This window comes from Glycine max, chromosome 10 (assembly GCF_000004515.6).
Source record: "Glycine max cultivar Williams 82 chromosome 10, Glycine_max_v4.0, whole genome shotgun sequence".
In the NCBI taxonomy this organism is placed as follows: domain Eukaryota; kingdom Viridiplantae; phylum Streptophyta; class Magnoliopsida; order Fabales; family Fabaceae; genus Glycine; species Glycine max.
In genome coordinates, this window is record NC_038246.2 from 2,516,669 (window position 1) to 2,526,834 (window position 10,166).

Genomic DNA, 10,166 nt, shown 5'->3' on the forward strand with positions numbered 1-10,166 from the left:
GTAGCCCATGTATCCACCCAAACCCAAAAATAACTTCCCTATGTCTCTGAGTTTTATGCGCATCAAGTGGGTTTTATTATTTTCCATGCACAATATTCTGAATACATGCTCCTGTTTGTGCTGGCCATGCCACTGCGTGAACGCTGGGACTCCCTCCCCTGTAATGTTTTTCAACCAGAACAGGTGAAAGGACTACTATACTGTGACTTCGAGATTTTAAAAAATAGTACTTTCCCTTATATTGTAGGTTACCTTTCCCCAATCTTAGACTCCATATGAAAGATCATTCAAAGTATATAAATAGATTTTAAAAATTTTAATTTTGGAAACCAAAATTTTACAGAGTCCCTGAATTTAAATTCTGAAACACGAACCAAAATGGGGAAAAAGTACCATTTGAATGTCATGGGAATAAGTGTAACAATAGGAGTATTAAAAAAGAAAATAGGTGGTGCATGTGGTTTAAAAACATTGTGTTAATAGACCTTTTAGCTAGTTTATAATGAAATACTCATTATATCATTTTAAAACCTTAGTAAGAAAAACAAACCTTTTTTACCAAACTTTTGAGCAAATGTGATTAGGTCTGATAAGAAAATCTACAATAAATATGTAGACCAAACTGATGCCTTATAATTTAAAATCAATTATCTTTTTTTTCTTCTCAAAAATCAGATAAAGTGTAGACTTTATAAACACTTGAGTGATTTGACACGTTTCCACCTAAGCCACACGAATGAACACAATTCATATTGAACTTTTTAATTTCTTTTTAAGACAAATAATTGTTTGACTTTTTCCCACGGGATTTATCCTAGGAATTAAAATCAAAAGTCAAACATAAAATTATATATATATATATATATATATATAATTATTTAAAACGTCTTTAATATATACAATCCTGCATAGATAAAAATGTAAACTAATGGTGTAAAAAAATGTAAATTAACGTATAGAAAAAATCATGTGGTTTGATTGTAATCTGGATTTAATGTAATACTATTTAAGATAATTATATTTTAAAGCAAAAAATTATTAGTTGAAACAAATACTATAGTTATTAAAATTAATGTAATCATCTCAAACAATATTTATTCTAAATGAATTTAAAATTTATTAACTGACAATGTAAAAAGTTTTATATTATCCACCGGTAAAAAATTTATAATTAATATAATTTATTATTATAAAATTTAACAAACATTGCCTTTTCAAACAAAAACAAAAAAAAGTTAATATATATATATATATATATATATATATATATATATAATTATTTATGATTGAATTCTTTACGGACTCCCTCTAAAATATAAGTTTAATCAATTTGATGTAAAAAAAAAAAGTAAAAAATAAGATAGTGTATGAATCTAAAATTAATTAATGATTTTCATTCTGTATTTAAATATTTCCTCAAAAATAAATTCTAAAAAATATAAAGAAAGAAAAATGGCCGTTATCACATAAAAAACTGTCTCCTTTTTTCAAAAATTCATTTTCTTTCTCGTTTTTTTTATTTCACTTCCAGTAATTTATCTAAATCAAAAACTTAAATCAAATTGTTGACTTTTTCAAAACTATATGTAAGCAGTTTAATTAATTAATTGTTTTGATCAAACTCCGATTTCACCGGCCATTTTCGTAAGTAAAGTTAAACTGAATAAACTCAGCCTGATCGATCAAGATCCTTAATTCAGCCATTCTTTGTAATCGGAAAGGTCAAATTTGACTACTCACAAATCATTCACGGAAAGTCACTACGCTGCAAAACAGGAGTAGTAGTATTTGTTTTTGAATTTTGAGCACTGAATACATATCACACGCTTGCATGTTTTTTTCTTGGCTACGTACATTAAAAAAATACAAGAAAACAACTAAGAAATGGACAGTTTTTGTCTCGTAAGAAAGCTTCAGAGTTCAGACTTCACAGATTGTGTAGTAGTAGAAGGGACCAGATTCCTGATGGCGCATCCATGGCTGCCAAAATAGTATATACTATCTCGCAACGTATACGTGCCTCATTCCAGACGCTTGCATGTTTCACTAGACATGATCAGCAGTCACACCATAAATATGAAGATAATGCCAACGTTACTTCTATATCCACCACGTACTCAGATAAGGTTGGTCAACGACACACACACAACAGCTACATAATGTCATGGAAACCACATATCATCAATACATTAATTAATGCTAATGTATATATTTACTTCTTTAATTTCTTTTATATTTGGCTTATAAAAAAAACATCAATCTACCTACCTTTTTTACTCTTTTTTTTTTCTTCATAGTATTTTGTTTTATATCTTTACAAATATGACCTTTTGTTTTTAATTTATTCCACACATTATTTTAAATAAATAAAAAAATTATAACCAATAAAGTCCACCACACTATTACAACCATTATGTTACCAATCAATACTATTATTAATATGAACATATAATTATAATTATTGTCTTCATCATTATTGTCACTGTCATCACATGATAGTGAGGTGATATGATGATAATAACAACAATAATCATAGAAATAATACTAATAATAATAATAATAACAATAAAAATTTGAATAACAACGCTAAATGTAACAATAATAATGATCTCATAAGATGAGCTTCTAATTAGACTTTAATTCTAGTTGCAAATTTTTAAATTATGATTGAAGGATTAATTAATTAATTAAAAGATTTTAGTTCTGAATATTGTAGTGAAATTTATTGATATCATTTCTCAATTGACCGGCTAGCTAGCACAAGTAAGAAAAATAATATTATTTCCTTTGTGAAACTATTCCAAATATGGGTGAATACATGTGAGTGTAAAGAGAGATTAAAAAACTCACATAAAATCTAAAATGAATTTTTTTTATGTGGTCAAATGAGATTAAGTTGTTCAATGACATGAAAAAGGTGGATTAAGTTTTTTTGTGTGTATATATACCATGAATATATATGAGATTTGGTCCCTTTTAAGGAGTGGAGATTACAGTATAAACTAAGGTTATTTGTAAATAAGTTTTTAGTATTTATAGGAGAAAAAAATTAAAAGAATTTTTTTATCTGATAATTAAATTTTGTTATATGAACTAAAACCATATATGCAAGTTAAATGATTTTAGCGTCATAAAGTTGATTTCAGCTTATAAATAAGTTTATTTTAGCTTAAAAGAAAATCTTTTTTTATTTTTTATTAATTCTTCTATAAATATTCAGGGAGAGAAGTTTATTTAAACATGACTTAAGAATAAATGAAGAGGAGATAAAATGAGTGTAGAATAGTATTTGCACTCATTAAATTTATAAAAAAAAATGGTGAGATTTTCAATTATGTTTTAAAATATAATATGAAATAAACCATATTCAACTTGTATTACCATATTTTAATTTAATAATATAATTAAGACTTAAATATGTTTAAGGTTCTTTAAGTTTTATTTTAAATTTTTAATAATTTTTTATTATTGTAATCTTGAAGATATTATATAAGATTTTTGTTTTCGAGTCTGTATCATCAATTAAGTGATAATTTGTTATCTTACAAATTCTTTTTTTTTTACAAAAGTTTAATATATCAGATACTTACAGCCATGAAAAAATTTATAAGGGCTCAAAATAAAATTAATTATTTATTAGAAATTTTAAATATATTTAAACCTATAAGTAAAATATTTACCGGATAGAGGGATGGTTTAGAAAAGGAAAGAAAAAATCTAATAATTCAACATATATATTCCTTAATTTTGTTATTCGACTATTAATATTAATAGTCTGTTTGCATACATATAATTACTTCTTCCAGATCATACGCTTAAATTATTTAAGTTTGTCGAAAAAGCTGACCAAGAACATCCTCCCGTGACTAATGTGACAACGTATATAAATTTTTAATAGGCCTGCTTTAATTTCAACTTTTGTGATATTATGAAGCGGAGAAGGAAAAGTGAGAGCTTGCATGATCGCATAAAAAATGGGACCAGATGAAGATTATTAATTAGTTTTGAATAATTAATCTGAGCGCATATATGCCATATATATACATAGTCCAAACTTTACTGCAGAATTAATGAAATTAACAAAATTCTGTGTTAGATGCACAGCACTGTGTCAAGGTCACAGTAGATAAAGCTATTGATACGAGTAATATAAATTTTTAAACTCGATAAGTATGAAAGTAAACATGCAGTACAACGACGTCAATGTCAATGTTAAATATGTGAATTCTACAAGACTAGAAGCTTTGATGTGTGGTCCGTACTAGATGGTCCTGCATTCTGCTTTGTAAGTACGGTATGTATGAATAATTGAAATTAAATGGATATGGTCGGTGATTTCATTCCGGTTCAGCTCAGTGGCCCAGCTGCCACTCTTGGTGCTGCAACTAATTCTAGTTCTACCGGAGCTTCACCCAGCGGCTAGGATTCACTTCCCTAGTACAAACAATTCTGTACCCACATTTTCTTTTCCAGTTACCGATATAGCTAGTCTGATATCAATGCACCATGCACGTTAATATACTATTAGTATATCATTAATATTTTATATACTTTTCTTTATAACAGCAAACAAACTCATATTCATTAATTAAGGAAGAGGAAAGGGTACCCTTTCCCTTGCACAACTAATAAAAATACACTAGTTCTGTAGTGCATTTATATCCTCTGACCCATTTGAACCCATTCAATCCCCTAACATATGCTTAACTCAAAATTTAAATTAAGAGAAATAAATTTATATTTTTTTTATTGAATAATCATCTGTTTAGATACAAATTTGTTGTAACAGAAATAAGCAACAATAATTAACTTCCTCCGTAATAACCTAACGTAGCAATAACAAGCTACTAACCTAACAACTATTAAATAACAGAAAATAAAATAACTAATCCTAAAAACTTAATCAAATAATTAATAAAAAATAACAAACTAACGCGTGTAAATGCTGATATACATCCAACGATAAAGACAACAGTATGTATATAAAATTAGGTACGTACCCATCCATAAATACGGTGTTGTTGCTCCATATATAATCTGGAATGAATTTGTCATGTTATCTGAAATATATACTTAATTATCAGTTAATTGAATCAGTGTGTTGTAAGGGAATGGTGGACTAATTATGCAATATGTCAATGTGTTTATAAGTTTTTAATGGACCGATATTCAATATGTCAACAAATTCTTCATTCTTCATACATGATATTAAGGTATATATTATGTTCAAGTTCTTTATCATATGTATAAAATACAAAGAATTAACATGAATATTTTTACAATTTTTTTATATCTACACTTATTTGTCATATATATTACTAGTAATTAATTCTTATAATAATTAAAAAAAATTACCCATGCATTGCACGGTCCAAAAACCAATTATTTAAAACAAAGAGAAGAAAACCAAAAAGTTTCGGGTGATCATAGATAATATCACAGATCTTCATAATATAGGTCGAGATCTTTTATCTATTAATTACTTCATACTTGATTTATTAGTCTTCAGAACTTATATACCTGTTTGATTATGATCCAATTTTATTTTTTTAAAAAAACTATTCTAGCTATAAGAATAAATGTTAGTGACACGCACACATTTAATACTCTTTTTCATTAGTATTCTCTCTCTGACTGGTTTAAATATTTTGTGTGGCTCACATTAGTTTGATAACGAAGCCCACTAATTAACAAGAAACAATACCCCTGTTTAAAAAAACAAGAAAAATTAAATATGTTTGGTAAGTATTAATTTGAAAACAAGTTTAGACTTTAGAGATAAAAAATAAAATCAAACTGTTTGGTAAATTTACTTTGAGAACATGTTTTTTTTTTCGTTTAGTTTGTTGACATCTCTCTATTTTTCCTACAATATATATATATATATATATATCTTTGTTTGCTCTACAACATATCTTTTTTTTTTTACTAATTTAATTTTTACAACTCAGCTTTCAATCTCTATTCATCCTGTCTTACAATTGTACGTATTAATTGTTCTCACGTTTAAGTGATACTTTTTTGCCCATCATAAATAACATTCAAAACATTAATCGCATATAATAAACAAATATTGCAAAAAATTGTATAGTTGGACTTATTGCATTTTCTAACCATTTAAATTTTATAATACTACATATCATTGTAAACCAGTAGTTGGTGCGCATGTCTATGCCAAGGTCCTAATTTTTCTACAAGGGAGATGTATGGAGATCATAATCTGAATTGATAATGACGCACGTATTCTAGATCTCAGTTTTAATTTTCTACACCAGTAGCATCAATAAGGGTTTATAAAGAGAACTATATATATATAATATTTATTTGCAATAAGATAGGAAAATCATGAAAAAGGTAAAAGGAAATCTCACCTAGCAAATAACTATAGCTACTTCATATGGGGACTTTGACGACAATTTCTTGATACAATTTTATAAACTGCGTGAATTGTTCCATCCATATCTTGTCATTCCCTTTAATTTGTTGCTTTAAAAAAATATATATATATATATTGTGGTTGGAAAGAAACAGGAGACATTGAAAGGGGTATGATACGCTTTAGAACACACCATCACGCTTTCTTCAAATTCTTTACTAATTCTTGAGGCCTTTCGTTCTGAAACAACTTCAGTTATGTTCCTAGTTTATTGTCACTTGTCACATTAATTGTACTAAACTATAACCCACCACCACCACCACCACCACCACCTGTGACTGGAAAAAATCGAAAGGGATGTGATCGATATCAGTACAAATCCACGCATCACAAATGCAATTTGAGTTGAGCAATGGTCCAACCGTCCAATCCCATACATAATTAGAAATCCTGTTTGGATTTTCTGAAGAGGGCATCACCTGCAATTCTGCAATGTGCAATCTCTAACCATGCTGATTTATTGACCCCACCGAATTATTATAATGCTAGACATTTTTCCCTTTAATATATGTTCCATATCTCATAATAACACCTAGTTCCATAATAATTATTTATGGTTTGCAAAAGTTTAGGTGAGGGTTCGGGGGGCAGGCTTATGACAAATATCAATGTTTAAAGAATGTTTAATTAAATAAGTATTTGTAGATTATTCATTAACAATATTCTCGCATCCATAACGCAATTAAATTTACGTTATTTTGAAATACAAATATATTCGTTACCAATTAGATCATTTTTTATCGGCAGTAAAAATAAATTTAAAGTTTAATGTCAGTCAATCATAAATCTTTATTGGTATATATACTTTTTTAAAAAAATATTTTTAAATTAATAAAATTATCACATATAATAATTATCTAAAATTATTGTATATTATTAATACACAACGTATTCTTAAGTTTAGAATAAAAGATTATCGATTATATCTTGGTGTAAACCGAAACTAATCATTTTATCTTGTCCTCAAATTAATGGTTTATATTTGTACAGAAGAGATCTAAGCTTGTTCTATATTAATCTAGTTGAAAACTAATTCTTTGATACCTCTTAAGTGCTTACATCTCAAAGAGAGAAAATAAGAGAAGAGTGTTTACATCTCAAGAGAGAAAATAAGAGAAGAATGATAAGTTATTAATTTAATTAATGATTTGTAGTAATAGAAAAAATAGATATATCAATAAAGTACTTGTAATTTATGAGTGCCTAAATTCATCATACTAATTAATTTGCTGACTAATTCCTAAAACAGGAATTTGGTTCAAAATGAGAACCAGAATTGTACTACTATGTTAACAACCACAACCATAAAAGTTGTTATTTCGACCCACCTAACGCCACATATAGTGCTTTCTCACTGACGTAGCATTCGTAGTGATGATGATAGCCATAGCCCATAGTATAGTGGACGGTGGCTTTCAAGCTTTTGAATTTTTTTTTTATTTTTACTATTTTAAAATTCAGAATAACTATTATTTTCCGTCTTTTAATTAATTTACAAGTGAATTTTCAATACTAAAGTAATGGTTCATACTTCTTAATCTAACAACTATTTTGATACATTATTATTTTTTATTTTACGAAAATTACAAACAACAAAGATTAATTAAAAATTAGAAGACATATAAACAAGTTGCATAGAAAAATAATACGGTAGATTTTACAAAAGTTTAAACTGTTTGACACTTCTTATTTACTTTCACACATAAATACAACAAAAATGTGTATTATCTTGAAAATGATTACAAGTATGACAACTTAACATAAGTTGTCTATCACATTAATACAAATCGGAATACCTAAGAGTTATATAAGAAATGATAAATTAATTTTCACAAGAGTTCCTCTCAGTGTCACCACAAGCACACTTGTTCTTCTCTCTTGGACTTTGATGCGGGATACTTCAACATGTTACAGGACCTCTTTTATATAGTAATAAAATGGATAAATGTCAATCAAATGCCTCTCACATTTTCAATACCTTTCAAAATTTTCCATCTCTCCTTTCAGAAAAGGATGTAAACTTTCATGAGCCAATTAAACTTTTCCAGCAAATTTATATCACCGAGACAGCTCCAAGTTATATATCATAGAAAAGAAGCCAATGTTTGTGTAGCTGTTATCAACTCGTAGTTTCCATCTCCCCAATACACAAAACACAAAAGACATAATTTTGTTGCTTTTGCGTTCCAAGTATCGGAACGAGAAAAATCCGTTGCAACGTGTGCTCAAACATGTCCTTCCATGTTTAACATAACAAGTGAATTACTATGATTACAGCAACTTCTTCAACCTTTTTAAGTTTCAGTTCCCTTACAACATATCTACTATATAATTAGCAACTAATTCCACTTCAAATAAGAGATCCAACACACATTATTGATATCGATTGTCATTTAAGTAGCTGACAGATGTCTTAACAAAAATCTTGACTCGGTCAAAATAAGAGATCAAAACACATTATTGATATCGATTACCTAATTATTTTTTTTAATCATGTATTCTTTCTTTCTTTTTTATTCACTATTAGTTTCTAAACATTATTCGAGTGTCCGTGTATGTGAAGGTCAAAATATGGGCCATTTGCCCATTTTGTAGCTTGAAGCACGCCATAAGAGCATTGTTTGCCCAAAATGGGCTAAAATGTTGGCGTATAAAATAAAAGACTTTTGCTGTTTCCACTAGTTTATTTTTGCTAAGTTCACTTCCCTTCCCCTTTTCTTAAATTCAAATTCACTTAAAAAGCCATGGGTTCGTGACAAAAAAAAATGCCCGAGGTTAATAACAGACAAAAAAACACCGGTTTAATAAAGACTTACATGGGTGTCATGATGCCAAATTTGTTAGTATTTTAATGAAGACTCAATGGTACCAATAATATTATGAGAATTAATACCTAGTAGCATTTGTGGAGTATGAATATGCAAATAATTGTCTTGGATTATTACGACTGAAAGTGTGTCTCACTTTCCTGTCCCACGAATCAAAAGCTTCCACGTCAATTATAAGTACACGTGGATTTGAGATCCTTTTCGTGATGGTTTTTTTCACACTGTTAAACCACACGCCTATCTCTACCCTCTGATGCATCTGTGCTTCGCTGCTGCGTGTGAAGGGCTTAACTCTAGTTTCACGATGAAGAAACCAAAAGAGCCCAGTGTTGGAAGTCAATCTCTGAATCGCTTAACTCCAGTGTCACGATGAAGGAATTCTAGATTTCAACTTCCAGATTTTGAATTTAATCAATCCAGAGCTATGAAACACCGATACAAACATGGACACGTGGACACCTGTAATATCCAAAATATAGGATGTAATATGAGTGTGTGTTGGTGCCGGCACTGCCGGACACGACAAAAAACAGGAGTGTCTATGTTTTATAGATCCAGAGTTTTAGAATTCGAATTGCAATGCAGGAAGAAGAAATTTTTTTTGGAACGTGGACACTGTGTTTAGCAAGAAATTAGAAAAATACAACAATGCACACACGACAACGTCGAGAAGAGAAAAGGGGGGCCATTGAGAGACATGCAATTTTGGGGACATAGTGTCATACAGTTTGGTTCAGTATCTACGTTTACATTTTTTAATTTGTGGGACAGGAAAGTGAGACACACTAGGGGATAGGTGATTTCAATCCTCTTACAACGATCTAGGTAGTTCCTCTGTCTAACTTGAAAAATTGTTGTGGGGGAGATTTTTATTGGTTGATTTAAAATATTTACAATCCTTA